Source organism: Silene latifolia, chromosome X (genome assembly GCF_048544455.1).
Source record: "Silene latifolia isolate original U9 population chromosome X, ASM4854445v1, whole genome shotgun sequence".
NCBI lineage: Eukaryota > Viridiplantae > Streptophyta > Magnoliopsida > Caryophyllales > Caryophyllaceae > Silene > Silene latifolia.
In genome coordinates, this window is record NC_133537.1 from 125,995,803 (window position 1) to 126,016,397 (window position 20,595).

General features: G+C 40.9%; 2 non-coding genes across 2 annotated transcripts; one reads left to right on the forward strand and one right to left on the reverse strand.

Annotated features, from left to right (window-relative positions):
- Positions 1–4,955: 4,955 nt before the first annotated feature.
- LOC141625968 (small nucleolar RNA R71) lies at positions 4,956–5,062 on the reverse strand. Its single transcript, XR_012535706.1, has one exon. It is a non-coding gene; the product is annotated as a small nucleolar RNA R71 (small nucleolar RNA).
- Positions 5,063–14,304: 9,242 nt separating this feature from the next.
- Positions 14,305–14,411, forward strand: LOC141625667 (small nucleolar RNA R71). Its single transcript, XR_012535434.1, has one exon. It is a non-coding gene; the product is annotated as a small nucleolar RNA R71 (small nucleolar RNA).
- Positions 14,412–20,595: the final 6,184 nt, after the last annotated feature.

Consider the following 20,595-nt stretch of genomic DNA (forward strand, 5'->3'; position numbering starts at 1 on the left):
ATAAACATGCATTTTTTTTGAATTTTTGAAAATTTTCAATTTTTTTTGAATTTTTGTATATATAGATGAAATGAAAAAAACAATGCAAGGCAATAATGTAAACGTGAATGCAAGCAAATGATATGCGACGCAAAACCCTTCCCCAAACCAAATCGCACAATGTCCCCATTATTCAAAATCATGTAATGAAGAAAAGAGAAACGAGAATTTGCGAGAAAACAAATGAATACGACATGAAGTAAAGACTTAGAAACTCACAAGACTTTAAGCGCAGTAAAGGAAACCTCCCCAAACCAGCGTGAGCTAGGAGGTTTCAGTAGCCAGCAGTGCTACCAATAAGTACCTGAAAGACAAACGAATACCACGCATAAAACCGAGAAAGCAATAAAGAAGCGATATTTTGTGCATAATTAAGAAAAATAGAAGAAATAAATAATTTGACGGAAGATAAAGTGGAGTAGAAAACTCTCTCAAGTTTCGCAAATCGACCAAACACAGCAGGGGAGAGGTCGTGAACAAGTACAGCAGTGCAGGGTGGTCGATCGACCACATCACCCAGTCGATCGACCAAGGTGAAGGGAACAGTAGGTCCTGGAAACTGCAAACCAGTCGATCGACCACGCAGACCAGTCGATCGACTGGAAATACTGCTGTAACTTCAGATTTCTTCGTATTTGTTCAATTACTTGAACTAATGAGGTCTAAAAACCTGTAAATGCACAATAATACGCGCCCAAAATTGCGCAAAACCCAAAGTAAAGTCTAAAGTACTTAAAAATCCTAAGCAACAAAAATAAATGCGAAGTCTCGCGCACACAAAAGCAATAAAAAAAGAGTTTGAAAAAAAACAATAAAATGTTTGTAAGGCATGTGATCAACTAATAGTTAATCAAGAACGGCCACGGTATGGCCTACTTGGCCGGCTTCTGGCTATAAGAGGTAGCCTCAATAGTGCTCATCTTTTCAGCGGCACTCTTCTCAACTTCAGCATCCGTAGAGCTTGACGGATCAACAGCTTCGTCATCTCCCCAATCAATGACCTCTTCCGGCTCATCAAAGTCCAAGTCGGACTTTCTCACTTTGGCTGGCTCATCTTCAAGCTCCTCATCAGTGCCATAACTCAGGCATCCAAGACCGCCTCTCGAAACGATTTGCTCCTTCACAGCCGGAGCAACCCGTGGCTCTTCCTTCCCCAAACCAGTTCCTACAATGTCTAAAACAACCGAATCTTCCTCCTTCTTGCTCCCAGTCTGGGGCGGAGGTGTTATAACAGGAATAGAAATAGAGACAGGCATATTAGGAAGCACAAAGTACGATTTATTTTCAGAAACCGTATTACAGGTGACAGGCCACATTGGGTCTTTCTTCCTAGCATTCTGGGTGAAGACAATAGAATGCTTCCCCAATTTGAAGGTCAGGGTCCCATAACCAACATCAATAACTGCACCAGCAGTGTGCAGAAATGGCCTACCTAGAATGATAGGTATGTGGGCATCCTCAGGCATATCTAGGACTACAAAGTCTACAGGGAAGAAAAACTTCCCTATTTGCACTGGGATGTCTTCTAGGACTCCTATAGGCTGGACCGCAGATCGGTCAGCCATCTGAACGGTCATGCTCGTAACTACAAACCTATTCAATTTTAATTTTTTAGCTAGACTCAAAGGCATGACGCTAATGCTAGCTCCTAGGTCACATAATGCCTTCTCAATGGAGAAGGTACCTATATTACAAGGAACGGAAAAGCTACCCGGGTCCTCCAGCTTATGGGGTGCAGTGTGAGTCACATAAGAACAAGTTTCCTCAGTCAGTGCAATAGTATGTACGGTTTCAAGTGACCTCTTTTTAGAAAGCAATTGCTTCATGAACTTCATATAAGCGGGCACTTGATTCACTGATTCAAGGAAAGGTACTTGTACGTTAAGACTACGAACAACATTTTCAAATTTATTGAAAGATACCTGTTCCTTTGTCGGCACTAGTCTCTCTGGATATGGGGCTGTAAGAAGTAGCTTAGCCCTTTCCTCTAAATCACGCATGCCGGCATCCGTGGACTTAGGCTGGAAGTCCACTACCTTCTCTTTATTGAAGCTTGGCCCCTCTTCAGACCGTCTCAAATAGGAACCATTGATCGACATTGGGTCGTACTTCAGAACCGGGACGGACCCATCAGCACTCGGGTCTTGCCCCAATACTTTCGGAGTTGTCGTACCCCGAAACAAATGGTCTCTCAAATTATTGGGCATTGGAGGACGAAAAGGTTCAAGATCAGCAGCGCCCTCGGTCGATCGACCAGTGAGGTCAGTCGATCGACTGACTTGAACAGGACCAGAAGCTCCTGTAATCCGCACTTCAGTCGATCGACCGGGTATGTCAGTCGATCGACTGATATACCTGGGAAACGCCTTGTTCTTGCTATTTTTCGTTACAGCTTTATTATGACTCGGTTTCGCCTCATCTTTTGCAGGGGCATCCTCGACCATGGCAGGTGATGTGACCATAATTGGCGCATATTTAGCCCCCGAATTACCATTGTTTCCATGCTTTTTAGTGCCTATTTGGGTCATTTCTTATCTTTAGTTCTTTGTTTTGCATATTCTTTGAGATTTTGATCCCTTGGTAGGAAAGGAGTAAGAATCTTGCATTCTCATGGCAAAACAAGGCTAAATTGATCATATTCAATGACCAAGCATCAAGGAGAGACAAGACTAGAAGGCCTTTGTACATAGCATAGTAGAAGAGCATTGTTGAGAAAAGGATCCTTGAGTCCCCAAGGAAATCCCCAAGGAATTCATGAAGAAAAGGGAAGAAAAGAAGAAGAAAAGATGCTGCTAGACAATCCGAACGGATTGTACACAATCCGTCCGTCCAAGCCCAATCCGAGCGTCCCTCAAAGGAATCCGCTCGGATTCCCCCTCGCCAATCCGAGCGTCTTGCCCAAGAATCCGCTCGGATTCCTCAGCCCAGATCCGGCCGTCCCGACTCCCATCCGCACGGATTTCAAAGACAAAGACGTTTTCATTCTTCTAGCAACGATAAGAGAAGCCCTTCTCTCGGAGAATCCCGGAGTCTCCTTGCTCAACTTAAAAGTGTAATTACTAGTTTAGCCCTTAGTTAACCCTAATGCATCCTCCCTAATTTTCACTATAAATACCCCATTAGTCTAATTAGAGGAGCATGTTCATCTTATCAATAATTAGTGTAGTTAATATTAATCAAATCTCTCTTCAATATTGTAATCAAATATTAATCAAGTTTTGATCCAAGTTTTAGTTCTTTAATCTCTCTCTTGTTCTTACTTTATTTTGGGTAATTGAAGATTATTTGGGTTATTATTGGGAGATTGACAACCTCTCAATCTAGGATTCAAGTACTTCTATTATTCTTGCTTTATTATTGGAATCATTAGTAGGTATAATCTCTTAATCCTTTTTTAATTATTGCTAATTACTTTCATTTATTCATCATGTTTTATTATGTTAGTATGATTGACAACCTTCCTAGCATGATCAATATGATAATGAGTGAGTAGTCTCTTAGCTAGGGTTTAATGGGTGATTAGGGGAAACCAACATGGGGAATGATTCATGCTTAAATTAATATGCTTTCATATCTTATTTGCTTGCTTGTTTTGATCTTAATACATGCACATGTTATATTTGATGAAATGCTAAGCCTATGAATCCTTGCATTTACTATCATCACCTATCTTTTCATTGAGACTTGTAAGACATAACCCAACTCGAGTCTTGTTAGACCATGCATATGTTAAGTAGGGAAGATTAAGTCGACTTGTAGGTGTTGTACAATCCAAGAGATTCGGCTCCGGGACCCAAACTTTCCTAGGATTGTAAGATATAACCCAACTCAATCCATCACAACAATAATTGCTTGCTTATAATTTGAGAACATGTTTGTATGATCATATCCCATGATTCCCCTATGAACCCATGACACCCTAGTGCCTTTAATCAATTGTTTACACCCCTTATTTTATTTACCTTGTTAGTTTATTTTCATTGCTATTTTAGTTTAGTAACCTTCTACATCAACCCAATTTGTGACACCCCTAGACACCACTAGTTACAATAGAATCTTCATTTCAATACCCGTCCCTTGGGATCCGACCTTTACTTGCCTCTTTACTAATTGTAGAGTTGTTTGTGAAGTATAAATTGTGTTTTGTATCGACCATTGACCAACGACCACATATGCTTAATTTGTGAAACGAAATGGACTCGATAAAAAATGGCGCCGTTCTTGTCGGACGGTGTTTAATTGATTTAAGATTTCTTTTATTGTTATTAGTTGTGTCTTTTTTACCTTGGGGAAGTAAAACTCCTCAAGGTTTGTTCTAATTGTTTTCGAGTTGTTTGATATTTTGCATGTCTAGAAGGTTACAAAGAGATTTGTTACCTTTTGACCGTGAAATCGAAAGAACCTTGACGAATAATAGGAGACTTGTTAGGAGGAATTTGGGAGGTGTTGGTGAAGTTGTTCAACCCACTAGTGAGTTTGTCAATCCTTTCGCAATAGAAGGAGAAGAGAACCCATTAAACAATACCACACAAAATCCACCTACAATGCCTAAATTCTCGTCACACTCTATACCCACCGAGGAGGATTTACCAAATGGTACTCCTACCCCACAACATCTTACCGGAAACTTTATTGCCAAGTCCGCCTTCATCAAACTAGTTGAGAGGAGCCAATTCGGGGGAATGCCTAGTGAGGACCCTCATTCTCATATGGAAACCTTTTGCGATTATTGTGAAGCTATCTCTCAAACGGGCGTGACTCAAGACCAAATAAGATGGGTCTTATTTCCTTTTTCGTTAATCGGCAGACCGCAGCAATGGTTGAAGGGCCTTGATAAGGCCACCCTTGGAATAGATTCTTGGAAGAAGCTAGCTCTAGCTTTCTACAAAAATTTCTACCCACCGGAAAAGACTAATATGCTAAGAGCTCAAATTACGGGTTTTAAGCAAAGGGATGAAGAATCTTTGTATGAAGCTTGGGAGCGGTTCAAAGGTATTTGTCGCTCATGTCCTCACCATGGACTTAGCGAATGGTTTTTAGTGCAACAATTTTGGAATGGTTTATATGAAGATTCTAGGAACATTCTCAATATGGGATCAAATGGAATGTTCACCGAAGTTGATGACAATCAAACATGGAAGAAGATTGAGGAAATGGCGGTCCATAATTCACAATATAGTAGACCTCGCAAGGCTACTAGAGGAGGAAAGTATGAAGTGGACACCGTTACTCAATTGGGTGCTCAACTTAGTGCTCACATTGACACAATCAACTTGAAGTTTGAACAAGCTATGGCTAGACTTGAGGAAAACTCAAAATCATCGAAGCATCATGTCAATGCCATGACGGCATCCTCATCAATCCCAAGCGGGATATGTGAGAATTGTGGAACCTTGGGTCATGACTCAAGTGAATGTAGGGGAACAACCGAACAAGTTAATGATTTCCAAGCTTACAAAAGTGGTACCCCTTATTCAAACTTTTACAATGAAAACACCAAGTTCCATCCAAATCTCTCATACAAAAGCCAAAATGTCCAAAACCCTCAAACAACATACACTCCTCCACCCATGAGAAATCAAAATCAAAGACCCTTTTACAATCAAAACCAAGGCTACCAAAATCAAAATCCATACAATCACCACAATGACCAAGGTTTTGATGTCCAAAAAGCGGTCCTCCAAATGCAAAAGAATCAACAAGAATTTTTCACCCAAATGCAAAAAGATAGCCAAGCAAAAGACACTACCATCAACAACATTCTAGCTCACACCAAGATGTTGGAAACACAATTGACCCAACTAGCATCTTCGAGCTCACAAAGACAAAAGGGGCAATTACCACCACAAATTAATCCCCCTAGACATGAAACGGTTAGTGCCATTCACTTGAGAAGTGGTACAAGATATGAAGCACCGAAGAAGCAAGTTGAGGATGAAGTTGTGAAAGCTAGTGAGAATGAAGTTGTGGTGCAAAGTCCCAAAGAAGGGGAATCATCAAAAGAAGAAAGTTCAAAGAAAAATGAAGACAATGCCAAAGAAAAGGAGCCCATTGTGATTAGACTTCCTTTTCCAAGTCGTCAAGCCAAGCCTAAATTTGATGATCAACTTGGGAAGTTCATGGAGACTGTGAAGAACTTAGAAGTCTCAATTCCTTTCACGGAATTAATCAATCACGTTCCGGCCTATGCAAAGTACATGAAAGATATCCTCACAAAGAAGAAGTCGATCCGGAAAGTTGAGACTATCGCCTTCACTAAGGTGAGTAGTGAAATACTTCAAGGGAGTTCACCTCCAAAGTTAAAGGATCCGGGAAGCTTCTCAATACCGTGTACCATTGGCGACACAATGATCAACAAAGCCTTATGTGATCTAGGGGCTAGTGTGAGTGTCATGCCGTACTCGGTAAGTAAAAGGTTGGGAATGGGAGAGCTTAAATGCACCAATATCACTCTTCAAATGGCCGATAGATCGACGAAGACACCATTAGGGGTATGGGAAGATGTCCCCGTGCGAATTGGGAAGTTTTTCATCCCGGTGGACTTTGTCATTGTTGATATGGAGGAAGATTCCAACATTCCAATCATCTTAGGAAGACCTTTCCTACACACGCGGGTGCAAGTGATTGATGTGAAACATGGAGAGCTCACTCTAGAAGTGGGAGATGAAAGCATAACTTTTAATCTTGACAAAACCATGAGAGCTCCTCGTTTGCATGAGCCATGTTTCATGATTGATCATTATAGCCGGAAAGATGAAAGGAAGAAATCGGAACTCCAATGGAGGAAGAAAGTTGAAGATGCTCCATTCAAAGAGCAAGTGAATTGTGACAAGGAGAGCTTGCAAAGCTCATCAAAATCAACCAAGGAAGAAGATGATGGCCTCATTGGCCAAGAAAAGAAATTGGGAGAGTTGTCTCCATCTAAGCAAGAGATTTTCAATGATCAACTCAATGAAGTTTGTGGTCTTTGGGACGACGAATTTGAAGGGATCTTTAATCCCTACATTGGGCATGCCATCGATCATGATCAACAACAAGGGCCACGGTCTATTGAGGACCTCTACCATAACAATGAACAAGCTTTTGATTACTTCTTCAAGGTGTTGAGCAACATCAACAACACCTTGAACATGCCCCCTTGACATCTCATCAAGAATGAGAGTTTGGTGGAGTCCTCCCTAAACCACCACTTGTAAATATTTCTAACTCCCTAACTTACTTTTCAATTTTTGTATTGCATTTTTGTCATTTTTGGATTTATTTTTACTTTGATCAAAATAATTGTCATGTAAGAGAGAAGTGAGGGAGGGACTAATGATTTTAATTGATGTGTAGTGCTTTACCTTAGTGTGGGGATGGCAATTGCCTAGGCTATTCATGCCTTAGTAGTGCCCCCACAATGAAGAACACAAGATTTGAAAGAAAGAAAGAAAGAATGAAAAGAGAATGCGTTGGTGCACGGATGGAACTGAATCCGTGTACACAAGGACCAATCCGAGCGGATTCTTGAGAATCCGCCCGTCTGCAGCAAATCCGAGCGTCCTGCCGAGAAGACGCCGTCTTGGGCCGAGTGAAATTGCAAAAATTCTTGATCGTTGAAGAATCCGAGCGGATTACTAGAAAGACGCCGTCTCACAGTAATCCGTCCGTCTTGTGAACAATCCGCCCGTCTTGCAGCTGAAGAAAAACAACGAAAAATCTCTGGACAAGAATCCGTCCGTCCTGCACGAAATCCGCCCGTCCCATCTCAGAAGAATCCGAGCGGATTCCCCAGAATCCGCCCGTCTTTAGGCGGGATTTTGAAAATTTTGAAGCTGTACGGATTGCGCCCAATCCGCACGGATTGTCCCTGCGTCCTAAAATTGTCGAGTTCTTTAAATACCCACCCCACCTTCATTCATTCATTCATTCATTCATAAACACTACCCATAACATCAAAACCCTCATCCTCTCCATCTCAAAAACAAAAACCCTCAACAAAATCCACCAAAATCAAATCAAACCATCTTTCAAATAACAAATCAATCACTCCATATTCATTAACAATCAAAACAAAGAACAAATTCTTCACCTTTGAGTCGATTTTTGTTCTCATAAAGGCAAAGCCTTTCACCTTCAAAATCGATTTGGGCATTCTACAAATTGAAGATTTTTGATCTTTTTCTTGGTTAAGCTCATCAAATGGCAAGAACAAAGGGAGCAACAAGAGCAACAAAGGCACCAAAAGCAAAGGCTCTCTCTCAAAGGCAAAAAGCTCTACAAGCAAAGAAAGCTTTGGCAATGGTGGTATCAACACCAAACTTGGTAGTGCAACAACAACAACAAATTCCTATGGAAGCATCACCCTCTACTCCGGTAATTAATCAACTCTTGCATTATCCGGAGGTAACATTCATTTCCGATTCCCATAGAAATACATTTGTCAAGTTTGCTATGAAACAAATTCAATCCACCAAATTCATATGTCAAGATGCTTTAGAGAAGTTGGGTGTTCTTGAACAAACAAGAGTCTTTTTCAATGCCATGGGTTTGAAGAAATTGTTTGAAATGAAGGAAGTAACATACCCCTCCCTTGTCTTGGAATTCTTAAGTTCTTTAAAAGTGACAAAAGTTGAGAATAGGGAAAATATTGAGTTTCGTCTAGCTAACACTAGTAGACGCATTACCTTTCCGGAATTGGGTGAAATTTTGGGTCTTAGCGATGAACATAAATTTTATAAGCAATATGGGAAGTATGATCCCGAGCCTCTTTGGGAGGCAATCTCTGGGAAGAAATTTGAAGATTTTAAAGCTTGTCGTGCTCTTTTGGTCCATCATCAGGGCATAAGAATATGGCACAAAGTTGTGGGAAATACCATAATTGCTAGGAAAGACACCAATCATTTCACGGGACTCGATTTTATTCTCCTTGAATCAACTTTGAATATTGGAAGAATTCACACCAAGCCTTACAATTCTTTGAGGCTATTGGTTGATAGATGGCTCCATGTAGATAGTGGGAAGAAGGGTCAAACCGTTATTGTTAATGGCGGCCTTGTCACGGTCCTAGCCAAGCACTTTGATCCTAATTTCAATAAGGATAGCAAGTACAAGGGTAAGGATGGTGGCCATCTTATTGATATGTCCATCTTGATTAACAAGTTTAAGTGGGTTGCTCACAATCCCCTTGACACCAAGTATGGGTGGCTTACTAGTGAGGCTCGATCATTCACTTTACCCGCAAAGATTTGCCGTCTTAGTGTCCACCGGACCAACTATTTACTTCCCCTATCCGAAGAAGCCGAGTACATCATTCAACAACAAAAGGGTGATCATGAAACTCCCTCCTCTTCCATTGTTATACCGCCTTACCCCTTTGTGTATGAAGAGTTCAAACCGCAAGGAGTTGAAATTGGAAAAGACTATGTCACTCTTCTTATGCAAGCCATGCACAAGCAAGCTTATGAAGATCGGAAGAATGCATATTTGGCTCAATATCCTCCCCTCCTACATCTAGCTAGGCAAGGACTCCTTGATCCATCTTGTCCTTTGCCTAGTTGGGCGGATAGAGAAGCCTTATTTCCGAGTGCATCAAGGGACGTGGTAGAAGACAATGAGGTTGTTGGAAATGATGAGGAATTTGATGATAATATTGAGGAAGAAGCAAGTGGAGATGAAGAAAGAGATGGTGAAGATAATGATGAGGAAGATGATGGTGAACAAAGCAAGGAAGAAAGTGATAAGGAAAGTGGCAATGTGACCACTTCTCATGAGGGAAGTGGTGATGATAATAGCATGATGGAAGACTAGCCTTGGAGACTCCTACACTCCCATGGTTTGTCTATATCTCTTTGTATTTTATCTCATTTTGATCATTGTTGGTTTTAGTCCTAGCAACACCAAAGGACTCACACCTCGGTACCATTGAGGTGTTCTTTATTGTTCCCATTTTTGAAAATCCAAAATGACAATCTAGTTTCATGCATAGCATAGTGTGTGCATGAACTCCCCTATGCTTTGAAATTAGCAATAGTGTCTTATTTGGTTTGGGGAAGTTAATGCATACACAACGGGAGGTAATCTAAATTATCCTCTCCGTCATAACAAAAACCATGCATCATGTAGTATAGCTTAGTGTAGAATTGCATTTAGTATAGAAATCATGCATCATCTTTGCATAATCTCCATCATTTTGGCCATTGAGGACAATGCCCATATTAGTGTGGGGATGGGAATTCTAACACTTAACTTTTATTCAAAAACCATAAAAATTGAAAAATTTCAAAAATCATAAAAATTTGAAAAATTGAAAAACCAAAAACAAGTTCATTTCCTTTGTATATATTGTCTTGTATACATTGTGTTTGTTTTATCCTTGTTCACTTTGATTGACTACGCCACATCCGAGACATGAGGATATTGAAGACCGCATGGTATGATCTTTCCAATCTCCTTTTTCCTCTTTATGTTAATGACTATGTGGCTTTATTTTGATTGATGCGGTAAAAATAATGTGAACTTAGGATTGCATTTAGTTTATATGTCATATTAGTTGGTAGAATCATTTGCATTAGGATGTGTATATGCTAGTTGCATCATGGCATGTAGTTGCATGTTAGAAAAATTTTGTGAAACCGTCTATTTGGGAAGCTTGACAAGTGTATATAGGCCCTAGTAGATGCTTTTTATTCTTAAGACTTTGCTTGTTAGAATACTTGTAAAACACCCTAGGATGTGTCATGCTAGTATCCTTTGACCCATGGTTTATGGCCGAGTCAAGAGTACCTTGTGGTGTGATAACTCCTTGGCTACCGTTTATTCCAAGGTGACCCTTGAAACCATGCATACTTCTATCATTCATCCATGTTCTACCACATTTTTGTCATCAAAGGGAATGGGCACAAAACAAAAAGAAATCAATTTGAGTTCAAAGAAATGAAAAGTGAAAGAAAGTTTGCAAAAATGCATCAAATGAAAAGAGGAGCAAAAATAAACTCCTAAAGCTTCAAATACAAGGCACCCTCGTTACAAATTGGGGTGACTTTGAAAATGTTCAAAAAGAAATTCAAAAAGTTGTCAAGTATTGAAATGCCAAAAATCAAAAGAAATGGCAAAGAAAGTGTTCTCAAAGGTCAAATGCCAATGAAATTGGGGGGAAAACAAAAATGAAAGCAAACTCCCAAAGTGAAACTCAAATATCTATCGATCCCTTTATCCATCGTATCCATTTTTGTGCATGGTAGAGAGGGACGACCCTTCTTCTTGTCTAGGCAAGAGGGGGAATTCCGCGATCCTCCAGTGTTTCTAACACCATAGGAGTCTACTCTTGACAAAAGCATTTAACGATTGAGGACAAAGGTACCCTAGCTTGACACATTTTGGAGGTGATTTATTGGTATCCTTCTAGGCTTAGTAGTTTGAACAAATTGTATCTATGAAGGATTGTGTACCCTTGAATTGCTTCCCTTGTAGATAATTTCCGCCACTTAGATGAGGAAAGTGGCTATTCTTTTGTAGATGCATCCATTATGTGATTTTGTGTGCTTAAAGTTTGGATGTGTCGCCATTTTGGCAAGACCCACCTTGCCTTGCAAGAAGGCATCCTACCTCATGGTTGTCTTGTTGTGAGTTGAAGGGGCGGAGTGAGACCCGCTAATTGTCTCATATCGGCTATTATTATTAGGTTAGGTTAGTATTGGTCCTAGTCTTTGTCACCTCTTTACTCGGGACGAGCAAAGGTTCGGTTTGGGGATATTTGATGTGACCATAATTGGCGCATATTTAGCCCCCCGAATTACCATTGTTTCCATGCTTTTTAGTGCCTATTTGGGTCATTTCTTATCTTTAGTTCTTTGTTTTGCATATTCTTTGAGATTTTGATCCCTTGGTAGGAAAGGAGTAAGAATCTTGCATTCTCATGGCAAAACAAGGCTAAATTGATCATATTCAATGACCAAGCATCAAGGAGAGACAAGACTAGAAGGCCTTTGTACATAGCATAGTAGAAGAGCATTGTTGAGAAAAGGATCCTTGAGTCCCCAAGGAAATCCCCAAGGAATTCATGAAGAAAAGGGAAGAAAAGAAGAAAAAAGATGCTTGCTAGACAATCCGAACGGATTGTACACAATCCGTCCGTCCAAGCCCAATCCGAGCGTCCCTCAAAGGAATCCGCTCGGATTCCCCTCGCCAATCCGAGCGTCTTGCCCAAGAATCCGCTCGGATTCCTCAGCCCAGATCCGGCCGTCCCGACTCCCATCCGCACGGATTTCAAAGACAAAGACGTTTTCATTCTTCTAGCAACGATAAGAGAAGCCCTTCTCTCGGAGAATCCTGAGTCTCCTTGCTCAACTTAAAAAGTGTAATTACTAGTTTAGCCCTTAGTTAACCCTAATGCATCCTCCCTAATTTTCACTATAAATACCCCATTAGTCTAATTAGAGGAGCATGTTCATCTTATCAATAATTAGTGTAGTTAATATTAATCAAATCTCTCTTCAATATTGTAATCAAATATTAATCAAGTTTTAATCCAAGTTTTAGTTCTTTAATCTCTCTCTTGTTCTTACTTTATTTTGGGTAATTGAAGATTATTTGGGTTATTATTGGGAGATTGACAACCTCTCAATCTAGGATTCAAGTACTTCTATTATTCTTGCTTTATTATTGGAATCATTAGTAGGTATAATCTCTTAATCCCTTTTTAATTATTGCTAATTACTTTCATTTATTCATCATATTTTATTATGTTAGTATGATTGACAACCTTCCTAGCATGATCAATATGATAATGAGTGAGTAGTCTCTTAGCTAGGGTTTAATGGGTGATTAGGGGAAACCAACATGGGGAATGATTCATGCTTAAATTAATATGCTTTCATATCTTATTTGCTTGCTTGTTTTGATCTTAATACATGCACATGTTATATTTGATGAAATGCTAAGCCTATGAATCCTTGCATTTACTATCATCACCTATCTTTTCAATGAGACTTGTAAGACATAACCCAACTCGAGTCTTGTTAGACCATGCATGTGTTAAGTAGGGAAGATTAAGTCGACTTGTAGGTGTTGTACAATCCAAGAGATTCGGCTCCGGGACCCAAACTTTCCTAGGATTGTAAGATATAACCCAACTCAATCCATCACAACAATAATTGCTTACTTATAATTTGAGAACATGTTTGTATGATCATATCCCATGTTTCCCCTATGAACCCATGACACCCTAGTGCCTTTAATCAATTGTTTACACCCCTTATTTTATTTACCTTGTTAGTTTATTTTCATTGCTATTTTAGTTTAGTAACCTTCTACATCAACCCAATTTGTGACACCCCTAGACACCACTAGTTACAATAGAATCTTCATTTCAATACCCGTCCCTTGGGATCCGACCTTTACTTGCCTCTTTACTAATTGTAGAGTTGTTTGTGAAGTATAAATTGTGTTTTGTATCGACCATTGACCAACGACCACATATGCTTAATTTGTGAAACGAAATGGACTCGATCAGCAGGCCCCTCAACGGTAGACCCACTCCTCAAAGTAATGGCATTTAGGGTCTCTTTCTGGTCAGTTTGAGTCGATAAGTGTCCCGGAGCTCGAGTGGTACTCTTGCTAGCCAATTGAGCAATTTGGCTCTCTAGTAGTTTCATTCCGGCCTCTCTAGCTTGGGACTCTTTTTGCAACATATTCTTTAATTCAGCAAACTCAGAATTTTTGGATTGTTGCTGCTGCGGCACATAGGGAGGTTTTTGATATTGTTGTTGCTTATGATGAGGGGGCACATAGGCTTGCTGCTGCTGCTGCTGCAGAGGTGGAGTTGGATTTAGGACATTCTGGCTACTCCACCTCAAGTTGGGATGAACATTAGGCTCATAGTAGGTGTTTGTCTGCCTATAATGTTGAAAGGCAGCACAAGACTCGAAGGGACTAGGACAATTTTCTGAGACATGTCCCTCAGCTCCACATCTTCTACAGACGAAAGGACCGTCTGAAACAACATTCACTTGGTAAATACCTCCTTTTGAAGCTCCTCCCAGTTCATACTTGTCAAATCTCGCAGTGAGAGCTTCAAGTGCGGCTCTGAAGGAGATTCAAGACTCCTCCTTTGATTCCCCCCGGAATTCCCATACTCACTTTGTGGGTGGCTAACTTATCAATGATCTTCCACCCTTAGTCTCCCTCATATTCTCAAAGAATCGGCCATTGGCATGACAGATCCAAAATAGCCCTCTCGATCGTCATGACCCGTTATAGAACCGATTGCAAATACTCCATTTTTCGAACCCATGGTGCGGTATGGTTCGCACCAGCTTCTTGAAACGAACCCATGCTTCATGAAAGTTCTCATCCGGCCCTTGTTTAAAGCTCGTGATCTGAGCTCTAATGTCATTCGTCTTTGAGGCAGAGAAGTACTTCTAATAAAATGCCAGGGCTAAGGAATTCCAGTTGGTGATCCCATGAGCGGCTCGGCCCAGATCTTCCACCACTCCCTTGCAAAGACATCGGGAGTGAGAATATGAACATGGTCTCCTTTATCCGGTCCGGGTCACACCGGTCGGTGGGGGTATAGAGCAGCAGAATCGATAAATATCTCCATATGCTTCATTTTGCATCTTCATTTTGCGGCTCCCCGAATCGGTTCCTCTCAACTTAGTTGATATAGGAAGGCTTGGTTCGAATTTCCTATCGCTTCAAGTAATTCGAATCCCTTGTAAAGATTTTTACTTTGTCGGCTCGAATGACTTGCTATGGTTGCTTCTTCACCATGACGGAATTTCGGAGAAGTGACTGTCTCTCGGTGAAGAAATAAAAGCAGGAGATGTAGGTGGATCTTCTTCGAACAGAGCGTTCTCGTAGTAACTTGACAGAGTACTCAGCTCTTCCTCTGTCGGCAATACCCTTGATGATCATCTCAACTCTCGCAAGGATTTCTCAATCTCAGGATTGAACGGTACTAGTTCACCACCCTGTGACCTGCGCATAAGAAGAAACTAGAAAAAGAATATAAGAAAATTTTAAGGAACAAATGTCCCTTAAACTAGGAAAGACTAAATAAAAACAACTAAAAATTAGAACAATTGCCTCCCCAGCAACGGCGCCAAAATTTGATACCCGTCGTTGTGAGCACCAAAAATAATATTTATAATTCCTATTAAAACTAACCTAGGCTAGTGGTAACAGGGTCGAACCACAAGGAGGCGAATGTAATTAAAAGGTATCTAAATTTAGTCTAGGGTAACAAATATGGGGGTTGATTCGATTTGGTCTATAGCTAATAACAATAAAAATTAAACTAAAAAATATATTAAATCAAATATAAAGAAGGGTACTAGGATGGTCGGTTCATTATAGTTTCGGCAGTAGCAAACTAAGTCGGTCTAAATCAAACACATGAGGCGGGAAAACAAGAGGTCCTCTCGGTCCACTCTCAACAGATAGCATCTTTCGATCTCGCTATAAGTCCCTAATATCACTAATACTGACTCTCGTCCTGAAAAGTGACTAACAATCTAAACTTTACCTATCTTTCGATCTCAGCATGGTTTAGTCATTTTAATTGGTGGTCAATCAATTGTCCCTATCTCTCGATCTAATGGGTCAGTCACATCCTAAAGATTCAACTAGTCGTGTGCACTCGATTCGTCAAATAAAGAATTAAAACAATTAAAACGAAGGTAAAACCTCACGTGGTCAGTCGATCGACCAGGTATGGCAGTCGATCGACTGACACGCGATTCAGGCCGTGTTCATTCTATTGCCGCCTACACTATAATTCCCCTACATCCTAGCACAAGCAATTTAGCTACTCATAGTGAAATAAAAGGCAACAATAAATTTAATGCAAGAAGCAAAAGAATTCATGCTTGAAACAATAGAACAAACAATTAACATAAACGGTAGTTCGGTTTCGGGAAACTAACTAGCAATTCTATCCTACAAAACGATAATAAAGCAAACTGAATTATTAGCAGAAGAATACCGATTGAATTGCAGAGGGAGATCCAAGAACCGAATGCAAAAGTATTAGTACGAAATAATATTAAGAACCCTAATTATTTAATAAACTAAAACTGAATGTAAAACGAGGTAAAAACTAGATAGCTATTCTGAAAACTCATGCTACGTTATATAAGAAAAGTAAGCAGCTATTATTCCTAAACCTAATTGTGGACAGCGGGCCGCCCACGGGGGCGCTTGGTGAAGGTCGAAACAAGCGTTTGCATTTTGTATGGAGTCGCCACCAATTTTTATGGGAAATTGGAACCGTTCGAATACCTCGTGTCATGTCAAGACACAAAGTAGAGACATGAACACTAAGCAATCGTTACCCTTAGCATTCTATGTCTAGAATGACTCTCGTGGATGCCAATGAACACGGGTGCTCACGGAGATCTGGAGTAAGGGGTGAGGGTACGTATTAGGAAGCTCTTTTGATCGAACACCTAATCCCGCCCGCCTCGATAGCGGCCTCTACTAATGATTAGGGAAGTTATTCGTACTTGATATACCGTCGGCTATAAGCATGCAATGCAACATCCAAGTTTTAATCCTAGCATGTGAGAATTTAACTAAGTCGGTGAACAGTTAGTTAGCAAACAATTGGGTCGAAGTAGGATTTAATGCTCATTTACATGTGGAAACATACAAATGAAAGAAATACAGTAACTATGAATTACAATAATGAAAATTACAATAATTACAATGGAATAGGCGATTTATGTCGAAAATACCTTTAAAACGGATAATTTGAGAAAAAAAAATAAAAGAATAAAAGAAATAAAATAAATTAACAGAAGTGATAATACGATTAGTAGTCAATTATACGTAAGCTTATTAAACTAGGTCAAGGCAGAAACAGAGTTCAGGGACGTAAATCATCTCGAACAGCGCAGCAGATCGCGCCCTGGGAAGAGGCGCAGCAGCGATTGCCGCGTCTGTTCCAAGGGTGAGTTCTGTCGTGAAGTTTTGAACGCAAATCGTTAATGTCGATTGGTAAATTTAATGATTGATTCAATTATTTACTCGGATGGAAGTGATTAATAGGTTAATTATATGTGAATGATGGTCATAAAAGCGATAAAACATGCATGAGACGGATGCAAACGGATTAATTACATGGAATTACGATGAAAATATTAATGAGTCCTCTATTGAAATAAGTCAATTAGGCTAAATATGACGGATATACAACGAATATGCGAATAAGCAGATGAAAACTATATCAATGACGAATTCCAGAAACTCAATATGAACAAATTGAATCTCTAAAATCCGGGTTTGAATTTAGTGACGAAAACCCGTAAATATTGGATTATTTGGGATTTAAGTCGGATTTGATGAATTAAATATGCGAAAGACGATGAATAATAATATACATGTGAATTATCGGATGACGATTATATCAAAGAATTAACGGACGAACAAATAACAAATAAAAAAGAAGCGAATTACAGAGGACGAGGAAGAAGAAAAGAAGCGAAGCTGAATCGGCGGCCTCACGAAGAGGCGCAGCAGAAGGCGCGCTCCTTCGAAGAGGCACAGATTGAGCGTCTTTTCTCGACGTCCGTCTTCACTGGAAACCGTAAAAAGAGTTTTAAAGCACGGTTTTTAGAAATCGGTTTTAATGGTATTTTCGACGTAAACCTTACAATGGATTATACAATAATTAAAATACAATAAATAAATAAGGATTATACACCCTCAGACTTACATGTTGACGGAACCAGAAGGACTAAGATATCGATTAGTGATGCTCGACGCGAATGCAAAGAGAGTGCCCTCGTAAGAGGAAAACGATTGATTAATTATGTTGATTGAGTGTAGTTGGTCAAATTGGTCGGTCATGCAACGGAGAGGCTGGTACCCGGAAAGATCCAAGCTTACGTGGTCGAAAGTTCAAGCACGTAGGCGCCAGTAAGTAAGAACAAAGTCTAGAATGCAAAGGGAGAAGAGAAGGGCGGACACTCGCGTGAGAAATATGAGGAGCGAAGGCTCCTATTTATACTAATCACACGGAGGGAATTAGGGTTTCGGAGACTCTTTGGTAGTAAATCTCGGAAAGATATGAAAAAGATACGTAAGACATGCAAAGAAGGGCCTGGGAAAAGGCGCAGCAGCCACTGCGTCTCTTGGAAGAGGCGCAAAGACTGTCGTTGCGTCTATTCCCAGTGAGGTTTCTCCCTTTGAAGAAAGATTTCGCGTTTGAGTTATGGTAGGACGGAAATAATTCGATTATCTTATGAATATTACGGGATATTATTTGCCAAAAGATAAAATTTATGAAATATGGAATAGAAATATCAGGAACATTCCGAATATTCGACTCGGGATTTAACAAATTATCGAAAATGGAGACGGTTTTTGACCCGGACTCCGAATGTACTCTAATTACTGCCAAAACGACCGTATCGGGACGCAGATGACAACTAAGAGGTCGACATTTAATATTTGAGCAATCACTTGACGACAATCTTACGAACTGTCCCAAATCGTTCCGCGTATCAAACATGCGGCCCAATCATCACCGGGTGGTTTGCGGGAGGTGCAGAAATGAGGTATCTACAGAGCCCCCACTTTGACTGAGGCTTAGACAAGGCGAAAGTCAAAGTATAGCCATAAGGTCAATCGAAGATTACAACCTGACGACTATGGCGACGCGAGGCGGCTCAAGGGGTCTGAGCCAAGGACCTGTCGTCGGGAACATTTTAGAGTCTGTCGACTTCCGGGGAGGGTCGTTTAAAGTCCATTAGACTACGTAAGGAGGCTCGCCAGCCATAAGAAGAGACCATACCTGAGATACCCCTGGGTGAAACGGGACTGAAGACGCTTCGGCAAAACTCTTTGGTCTGAGGATAACTTGGTGTCTGAAGACATTAGGGGTCACAGGGATACTGAAGAAACTTCTTTCTCGAGATGCTTCCGGAGAATGACACCTTCGCCGAACTCCGTGAAGAATAAATATCGAAAGCAGCAGGACGTCGGTAGAAACTGCCGGGGAATCCGCTTGCGTCGGTCTCAAGCGAACTCTTGTAAAAACTTGAGGTTGAATCTGCTTGCGTCGGTCTCAAGCGAACTCTTGTTGGGAGATATATTGACGATTAGGAACATCTTGATCGTCATGGAAGGAATCTTGAGGGAGCAATACTGCAAAATACTGCTGCGCTGGGGACCAATATTTTGACGACTAGGAACATCTTGATCGTCATGGAAGAAATCTTGAGTGAGCAATACTGCAAAATACTGCTGCGCTGGGGACAAATGTACAATAATATGCAACAGTCCGCTGCTGGCTGGTAAAATGCGGGCCGAAACGAAAGAAAATCGTTGAATGGGCCAAAAGAGAAAAAAAAGCATCGAGGAAGAGGCGCACCCAAGATGGGCCCACAAATAACGAACTTGTAACGAATTTTTGAAAATCCATGTGGAGGGAACCAAAGGAAGAGGCGCAGCAAGAGCTGCGTCTCTTGGAAGAGGCGCAGCGCCTGCTGCGTCTTTTCCCCAATTTGGCTTTCCTGCGTAAAAACGCGAAATCAGAGGGATTTGTGTCATTTGCATTCGAAACACAATTCACTCATTTCTCTCTCAAATCTTCACCATTTACACCAAAGTTTGATTCAAAAGCTTGCTTTAAATATGACTAATCGAGGTATGTGTTTTAATCTTGCATTAATCTTCTTCATTTGTCGAATTTTGAGCCGCGAAAATTAGGGTTTTCGACCCTTTTGATCGAAAATTTGGGGCTTTTTCCCCAAATGGTTTTGCCTTGCCAAATTGACACTAGAAATGGATAGTAGGTGATGTTAGGAACATAACCATGCATTTGTTTTGAATTTTCATCGAGTTTTGAGCCTTTGAATGAATTCGAGACGGTTTTACAACTGAACCGTAATTTGCTTCGAAAATAGCCTTAGGATTGCCCATAGGCGATGAAATTTGATATTTGGGATCCTTGAATAATGGGTAAACTTCCCACCATATCGGAATTTTGGTTTGTGACAACTTTTTCAGGACACCTTTCTAGGGCATAATTGCCGTTATAACGAAATCTTCGATTTCCGACTCGAACCTTAACTAGGCTTCGAACTGGACTTGACTCGACCCAATTTATCAGATGAGTAATCGGGTTGGCGGGAACGTGGCCAAGGATGGCACGAGAGGAGCAGTTTTAGGGCTTTGAAGGCTCGAAACCCCTTAACAAAGGCTTGTCGTCGTATGACGCGGCCTGAATTTGCTTTAATGTTGCAGGTGATGAGGCTTCTACTTCTGGGAGAGCTCCCATGGAGATATACGCCGCTGTTGTTGAGGAGGCTTTAGAGCAGGCCTTCACCGCTGCGGTGATGGCTGCTAGAGACGAGGCTCACGAGGAGGAGGCTGCCGAGGAGGAGGAGGCCCCGAGACGGGCCAACGTCGGGCGAGGAGGCCGTCACCGAGAGGAGCTCTGCGTGGCCGAGACCGGGAGAGTAGGCACCTTGTGTGGGCTGTAGAGGGTCACCTGTCCTACAGGACGGTGAAGAGCTTGGTAAATAAGAATTCACTACTCATTATTCATCCTCCTTCATTCTTTTTGTCCAA